Raw genomic sequence first — 9070 nt, forward strand, 5'->3', positions numbered from 1 at the left:
GGGTTTTTCATAGTTCCGTATAATTCGTATTGTCAGATAGTGGATCGTGTTTATTTTCCAATAATATACGATAGGAGAAGAAAATTATCTCGATGAGTGAACACTCAATTCAAATGGATTTGTATTCTGCCTGCAGGTCTTACCGCTTAGGCTGCGTTCGGAAACATCACCCGTGTGCACACGAGCGTCGTTCTATCTTTGTTATTTACTAAAAGTTGAATAAAGATAACGATGCTAGAGTGCTGTTTCCGAACGTACCGTTAATGCTTACCGCTTATCGCCAGTGATACCTGATATCAGAACGAGGTCTCGGGTCCCGGGTCTCGGCTCCATCCAGGCTCACCGGCTCGGCAGTGGAAGGGATAACGCACACAAGCGCGAACTGCGTACATGTGATGCGCAGAGCGCTCTGCGTTATCCCCTTCACTGCCGGGCCGGTGAGCCAACAAGCCAAGACTTCGTTCTGGTATCATTGCTTACTGCTTACCGCCTTACGTATAGCGTAGGCTATCTCTGAAGCAAATTTTTTTCTTGCTGCCACGCTGCCATTCGATTAAACAAGGTTTTACAAGCGGGCGGCATTGAGCCGGGTAAGGGCGGTCATCGCAGCGGTCAATTTTCGGTCAGTTTTTGGACACTTCAAAAATTATTGGCGCCTATTAAAATTTTGCGCCTTACGCTGGAGCGTACCAGCGTACCCCATCCGCACGCCCCCGTATATATATATATACTTATATATTATACTCGGTTCGAAATCCTGCCAAACGGATCGAGCACTTAATTCGGCGTTTAGATATCTCGACATAATATTAATTAACGAGTATTTTAATACCATTATCTACCGAGCACCTAATTATTTAATATAACTTTACTCTTGTACGACGGTGCGCGCGACCGACGTTTAAGTTCGAAATCCTGCCAAACGGATCGATCACTTAATTCGGCGTTTAGATATAATATTAATTAACGAGTATTTTGATATCAGTAACTATGTAGTGCGTGTGTGCGATCAGCTATTTGCTATATGCGATGGGTGTGAAAAAGAAAGACAGAGAGAGAGAGAAAAAGAGTGCGTGTGTGCGATCAGCTGTTTGCTACATGCGATGAGTATAAGAGAGAGAGAGAGAGAGAGAGAGAGAGAGAGAGAGAGCATGTGTGCGATCAGCTGTTTGTTACACGCGATGGATGTAAAAGAGAGAGAAAGAGAGAATGTGTATGTGTGTGTATACGCGTATACGTTCTCTCTCACACATACATCCCATCGCATGTAGCAAACAGTTGATCGCAGCAAGCGCCTCACGTAATCGCCAACATCGAACAGTGAGTTGCGCCGCCCCTGCCTGCCTCGCGTATGCAGTCCGTAATTCGTTAACTATTTTGGCTTATAATTTGAAAACTAAGCCTCGGAAAAAATTTTGGCAAAGGAAAAATCGTCTTAGAATTGAGTCAAGTATATGACATTGTAAGGACAGAAGGTTGTTTTGAATCACCCTGTATACACTTGATGTCATATTATCCCTTAACATTTTAAACATTTACATTGGCTGCGTTACGGTATTCACTGCCACTAAAAATCTATAGTGCATGTAATGTAAAATATAGATTTTCAGTACTGACAGTAAACATCGCAACGTAGCCTATATAGGCAATTTCGCATCAAATACATGTAAATATTTATGCATTATATTATATAAATTTAAATATAATATAACTTGCCATATGTAGATAATATTAAAAATATTAAGATATATGTATATATAACATATCGAATGTATGAAAATTATCAAATCAATAAACAACTAATTAACATTCAAAAGTAGTGTATTAAAAGAATAACTGAAAAGCAAATTATTTTATTATAAAAAATTTACTCTAAGGATTTTTGAGAAATAATTGGTTATATATATTATATATTTAAAAAAGTATTATTGCTTCTCTAATTTTGAATGTAATAAGGGAAATATTACATATATATCTTTAAACCATAATTTTACACATTTATGATGTATTTGATCGAGTCGCCATAATGTAAGTGGTCCTAAATTTTTAACAGCATATATACCTAAAGATGAAGATTTACAGGGTTTTGTATAAAAATCTTCAAGTACTAAAAATTCTTGAGCAATTAGTAATATATCATTAATGGTAGATATTATATTTTTTATAATTATTATTTTATTATTGACTGTATAACAACAATTGTCCGGCTCTGTTATTCTTAATATAAATTTGCTTAAAATAATTTCTTTATATTGTGCAACGAAGGATATATTATTGATTATTGGTCCTATGTTATGTTGTTTTTTTAGAGTTGGCAAATACAATTTATTTTTATCTAATGGAATACTGTTATCTACTTCATATTTACGCCGAACTAATGATTTTTCAGGTTTCCTTATTAATTTTTTGATTGATTGTAAATAATTTTCAAATACGAATGCACTAAACTGATCTAATGTTCCGAATGTTTCAACATCATCACAAATATGCAACAAATTATGTATATTATGAGAGATTTTATCTTTGCCACATAAAATTATAAATATCTTCACAAAATATTGCATCAGAGATCTTGCATAATCTGTATACTTTTTATAATTTGAATTGCATAAAATGGATGTGGTTATGTGTAGAGATAAAAAATTAATATATCTATCATGACTTATAATAGTTTTAAGAACTACAGAACTTGTGTACAAAAGGAATTGTCGAAATTCTGTTGCCTTCCATCGTTTGATTTCATTGATATGACGAGGTTTATGATTAAATTCTGTCGTTATATTACATGCTAGATTAAATAATTACTTAGAAATATTAGATGTTTGATTGTATGATAATTTTGTTAATGGTTTTCCATGAATCCAAAACATAGCAATTTTTTAACGACTCCCAACCAAATTAGATGCATATAATCTAATAGAAAGTCACGTATCACGTCAATATTTAAAATGGATTCCAATATTGTAGTACCTACATGATGATTTTCTTGATGTTTAGATCACTGTCACAACGCAAAGTCAAGTTATCAATATTAGGAAAACAGATACGATCATTAATATATGCTCCTCGTTCATAGCATTTTGTACATGAGTAGTGTCTTGAATGACCTTTAGTATATGTGATAAATGATTTTGCAGGTGCATCGCAAATAAATCCTTTTATTTTTATTGAATATAATTTAGTATTATAATATATGCCATTAGATGTTAGATCATTTATGTCATCTACTAAGTTTTTAAAAAATACATTTGCATCTTTTGATTTTTCTTATCCATGATAAATTCTAACAATTTCAACATTATAAGTAGTAAACCCAGCAAGCAAAATGATGCAAACTTTGCACAAAGTTTGCAGCAAACCCGAGCATGTCTTTACAGCAAAATTGTAACAAGGTGTGTCCGGATAAAGCTTAGCTTTTGCTGGCAAGGCTTGTCGCAATAGTGTGATGCACATTTTACGCAAATAATAGAGCAAACCTTGCCGTGCACGGGATGACAGCAAATTTGTGACAAGAATAGGGCAAACCTTGCCGTGTACGGCATGATAGCAAATTTGTGATAATTCTCTGTATAGGATGATTCAGAAACTCTGCGACAAACTCTGAGGAACGATAAATCTCGCAGAGAGGAATATTTTTTATGAAGCAATCCATCATGTTTTCTGACGCATCGTTTAAGAATATGCGACCAAGCAGACAAGAGTCTTAGGTGGCATTTATTATAATTATGAGATGATGATAATATATAAATAATTGAAAATGAATTCATAATATAATGAATATATGAATTTTATATATATACACACACACATATATATATATATATATATATATATATATATATATATATATTTACATTTTAAGTAAACAATAAACGGATGATTTAAACTTTTTTAGACATTTATCTGTCCGATCTAAGAGAGACCATCAGTCCAATATCTTAATTCCCTATGTTTGGGATTGTATCAGTAATTGAACTGATAGAAATAATTATATTTTTAATCTTCTGTCAGTTGCTTTTTGCAAGCTTTATATACTTCTCATGACTAAAAATCAAATACGAGATGGATGCATATAGCGCGTCGCATAACGATGAACAAACGAACTATCGGCTGAATACTATATTTTTGTAAAGTTTGTAACAAAGTAAAGTTGCTGTCATGCCATGCATGGCAAGGCTTGCTCTGTTATTTGCGTGAATTTTGCATCTCGTTGTGCCAGAGTATACTTTGTTCTGTTCTTTTCGTAAATATGTTATCATATTGTGTACAATAAGGTTTGCTCTGTTCTTGTCGTAAATTTGCTATTATAGCGTGTATAATAAAATTTGCTACTAATTGATGTAAAGTTTGTGTTACACCGTGAATAGCATCATACATGTTCTTCTTTGCGTAAAATTTACGAGTAAACCTTTTTCTATTATTTACAGCATCGTGAGACAAAAAATGTTGCCGTCAATTTGCTTCAAACTTTTTGACAAACCAAAACAAAACAAACGTTTGCTAGACAATTGTTGTCAAAATTAAAGCAAACCTTGTCGCAAAGCTTTGGCAAAACCATCAATATTGATTAAAATCTCTATACAATTCGAAGTTAAATGGTTATGGATTTTTAACAACAGATTTTCGATGCACTGCTGCAATCCAAAATGATAATATATGCCAGATTCTACTTGTTTTACAGTGATTTTTCTTGGAGTTTTCAATAAGGTCCTGACATTAAGGGAAAGCTCGAGATATTCTGGTCTTAAAGTTATTAATAAATCGTGTATAGCTGAATGTGCAATGTTATGTTTTGTAACGCGGTCACCTCGCTCGACGCTCGGATCGGCTCGTCGGTGTCCGGGTTCGAGAGGAGGGGAGACTCAAGCTTACGAAACACAATAGAAGAGAAAAAATAGTTTATTTAAATAAAGATATATACAAAGTAGCGTGCAGGGCCAGGCGATGTTGGTCAGCGTACGGTCGGCAGAAAGCTGGTGTCAGGCGCGGGTGTGCAAAGCGGTACGCGACGAGAAACGCAAGGCGGTACGCGGCGAGAAACGCAAAGCGGTACGCGGCGAGAAACGCGGCTTAATCGCGATGGTGCGGCTTTATTTACAGACGAGCTTAAGATTACGGCGCGGTTATAACTAGCAGGCTCTTAGGTCTAGCAGGCTTATTTCTAGCGGACTTATTATTAACAGGCTTTTACTACGACGCGGTTAGAACTAGCGGACTTATGGCTAACGGTCTTAAGGCTACGACGCGATATCTACAGGTGGCTTATTACTACGGTTAGGCTAGGTAGGTGGGTAATACCCACTGGGTATTGCCGACAGGCCCGAGTGTCACGTCGGGTCCGGCCTTGGCAACGGAAACCGGCGAAACCCAGTAGGGCTGAGCGAAACCTCAGCCCGGGTAGGTGCTAGGAGCCGGCGAAACCCGACAGGGCTAAGAGAAACCTTAGCCCGAGGAGCGGTGACAGGAGCCGGCGAAACCCGACAGGGCTAAGAGAAACCTTAGCCCGAGGAGCGGTGACAGGAGCCGGCGAAACCCGACAGGGCTAAGAGAAACCTTAGCCCGAGGAGGTAGTAGGTCTTGGTCAGGTCGGTGTCGGGAGCTGGATGTCGGAACAGAATCTGGTCCCGATGCCTCGGCCGGCCGGGCTTATATACCCGGCCGGGGCCTCCCACTATACTGTCGGCCCGGGAGTGGGGTCGATTCCGTGTGGGGACCGTGAGCGAGATAAGGCGAGTCGAGAGCGAGAGCATATGCCCAGCGAGATAGCGCGCCTAGTGTGAGCGGTGCGTGTGGCATGCGCGCGAGCGAGAGAGCGTGCGCGGTGGTTGTGCGAGCGGGATAGGTAGAGTAGGGTAGAGTAAGCGAGGCATGTTATTGTATATACATATATATATTTCGCCGTAGTAACGGCCCTGCCGTTACAGTTTAATTGCCTATTCTCTAATTTTTGAAACAATCGAGACATTTTTATATTGTGACTTACTGCAAGTACATATATTGTTAATATTACTATTACTATTTTTATCTAAACTATTTTAAGATTTTTAAATTATATTAAATAACCGACACAACTAAAAATAATTATGTATGCATATTAAATTTTTATAAATATATTTATAATAATATCTTGAAACATCCTACAAATGTCCTGAACCGTCCTGGACATATTCAGGATGATCCTGAGGATGTTTTGTGCTGTCTGAAAATAAAAAAAGTATTATGTATGTGTGCGTGTGCGTGTGTATTTTCGTATGTGCATGTGTTGTATTTAACTATAGTGAAACATAATTATGCATTGTATTAACTATATAGTGAAATAAGAAAAGAAAATAACTTATATTGTATATCTTATTTATGCTATGTAAAATTAAAATAAATAAATTTATTTATTTACGTGTAGATAGATAAGAATAAAATAGAACAATAAATGTTGAACAAATACAAAAATATAATAATGAGAATGAAAGAATAACGAATGAACAAAAGGAGAGAGAGAGAGAGAGAGAGAGAGAGAGAGAGAGAGAAGCGCGAGTAAACGCGTAAGCGAATATGCTAGAAGAATAAAGCTAAGCGATATGCAGTGCGTAGTAAACGACCGATTAGAAATAGAGATACAGAGAGAAACAGATTAAGCGTATGATCGAGAGAAAGAAAATATTAGAAATTGCGATAATGTTAGTGCATACATGTATATTACTCTCTCACGCATGAATTAAAGTTTGGTAATTTATCAATTAATTATTGTATATAAAGCAGTAAAAATATATTGTGATATTGTCTCATTTCAATATATGGAACAGAATGCAAAAGATTGCGTTTTTTATTATGTATGTTTGAAATAATTATGTTGGTAATGGCGGAACTAAAAATGTCGGTATTATCGACCCTTTTAGTTACATTTAGATGAGGACGCTAACCCGTCGGAGTTCGCCCGTCGGTTTAGAATCCCCTTAATAAGATAAATAATAAAAAAATAAGATTAAAAAATGAATCGGAATTGTTTGAAAGACTTCGGAACTTAATGCTGAGAAGATTACATTGTTGGGTGCAGATGAGAGGATTTGAATACTTTCTTTAACGCATGTAACATCTTGCTTGTTATAGTTAGTACAACTGAAATATCTTATGTTTAATAAAAATATTCGTAGCGACGTTTGTGTAGATTTTGTTTTTGTTATTTGTTGCTACACTAGTACAACGACATCTATATACAAGTGTACAAGGAGAAAAGAACACGATGAGCATGGGTATAAACACACAAGTCAGTGGCGGATCTTAACATAACATTTACATGTATCTCGTAAACGGTTCATTTGCGGACCCATGTTTACTGAGACTTTTTGCTTTTACTAATGTGTATATTTCATCATTACATTTTGTACAATCACTTCTGAATCACCGCGTATACAGGGTGTCCGATAAGTAAATGACCAAACGAAAGGTAGAGATAGATTGGGTCAAACTAAGTCGGAAAATCCTGAACCATTTTCTTTTATAATGCTTAATAAAGAAATTTATCTAACGTTAAAGGAAAAGTTCGCCAAGGCTATTTGAGGCGCCAAAAAGAACATCGTAAGTATAATGAAGACGATGTACGTATGGTCGTTATCTTGGCAGCTATTCATCTTAATCCTTATTCAAGTAATCGGATTGTAGCTAGAGAAATTGGTATACCAAAAACAACAATCTTGAGAATTTTGAAGAAAGTGAAGTACCGTCTTTACCATATCACGTTAACACATGCTCTTAATCAATAGAATATGCAGTTGCATGTACAATTTTGTCATTGGGCACAACAGATGATCAGAGCTGACTTAAATTTCTTCTATTATGTTATGCTTTCTGATGAGTCGACGTTCAAAAATAATGAATTGAATAGACATAATTGTCACTATTGGTCGAATGTTAACTCTATTTGGCATAAAACAAGTAAATAATCAGCATCGGTGAAATATAAATGTTTGGTGTGGGATTATAAATGGTTACTTGATTGGTCCTCATTTCTTCGATCAAAGTATCAATAGAGAAAATTTTCTGGAACTTCTCAGAGATCATTTATCACAACTACTTGAAGATGTTGATTTAGAGCTCTGTTACATGGCACCCTTAATCGGGTTTAATAACATCTGTAGTTGTGAAACTGGCCAATCACAGCTATTCCTCTGAAGAATGGAATGTGATTAGCCAGTCTTAGAACAATGGATGATATTAAACTGATTAGGAGTGACATGTAAACGTAGTATTAGATACACAATAGAGAATGTGGATACAACTGGACGGGGCGCCATCTCATTATGCGGCAATAGTGAGAGCTTATCTTGATCGAGAATACAATGATAGATGGATTGGATGACGTGGATCCGTCGCATGGCCTCCACGATTTCCTGATATAACTTCACCCGATTTCTTTTTATGGAGGTATATCAAAAATATCTGAGCATACGCCTACAACCAGAGAAAATATGATAGGAAGAATACGAGTAGTTTGCAGGAATATACCGCGCGCTGTCTTACTCAAAACGATCAAACATTTTCAAGATAGTCTGGCGTTATGTATTCGAGCCAACGGAGATAATTTCGAACAGTTCCTTCGATAGAAAGATTTAAATCTGTAAATTTGTGAAAGAAGATGTGACTACCGTAAATCAAGCACTCCGAATCCTGAGAAGCAATACTGAGAGTATACTCACGTAAATCAAACACTCGTGAGAGACAAGGGGACTCACATAAATCAAGTACCCCGAATTATAAGAGGCAAGCGGACTCACGTAAATCAAGCACCTCAAAGAGATGAAAGTCCCGCCATGTCCACGTTCATCCTGGGTAACGCACGGAGAAATGCGAGCTGGTAGACCATCAAACAGAATCAGTTCAGATAATAATAACAATAATAAGAACAATATACATACAGAGAGATGGAAGGCAGTTTAAAGTCACAAAATATGCACACTGTATAGAGATGGAAACTTTTTATTTAAATTATAAATTTTGAAACACTGTAACTAAAAAATGATCCAATTTCAAAAAGCAAAAAACCGTTGTATTCGTCTCATTGTCAGCTACAACTTTC

At 36.2% G+C, this 9070-nt stretch overlaps 1 pseudogene; it reads left to right on the forward strand.

Moving 5' to 3' along the window:
* The first annotated feature begins 7760 nt into the window (after nt 1-7760).
* On the forward strand, nt 7761-8597 carry LOC138941341 (uncharacterized; annotated as a pseudogene).
* Nucleotides 8598-9070: the final 473 nt, after the last annotated feature.

This window comes from Polyergus mexicanus, unplaced genomic scaffold, assembly GCF_030449975.1.
Source record: "Polyergus mexicanus isolate NDT 795.1 unplaced genomic scaffold, iyPolMexi1.0 SCAF_18, whole genome shotgun sequence".
NCBI classification, from domain to species: Eukaryota; Metazoa; Arthropoda; class Insecta; order Hymenoptera; family Formicidae; genus Polyergus; species Polyergus mexicanus.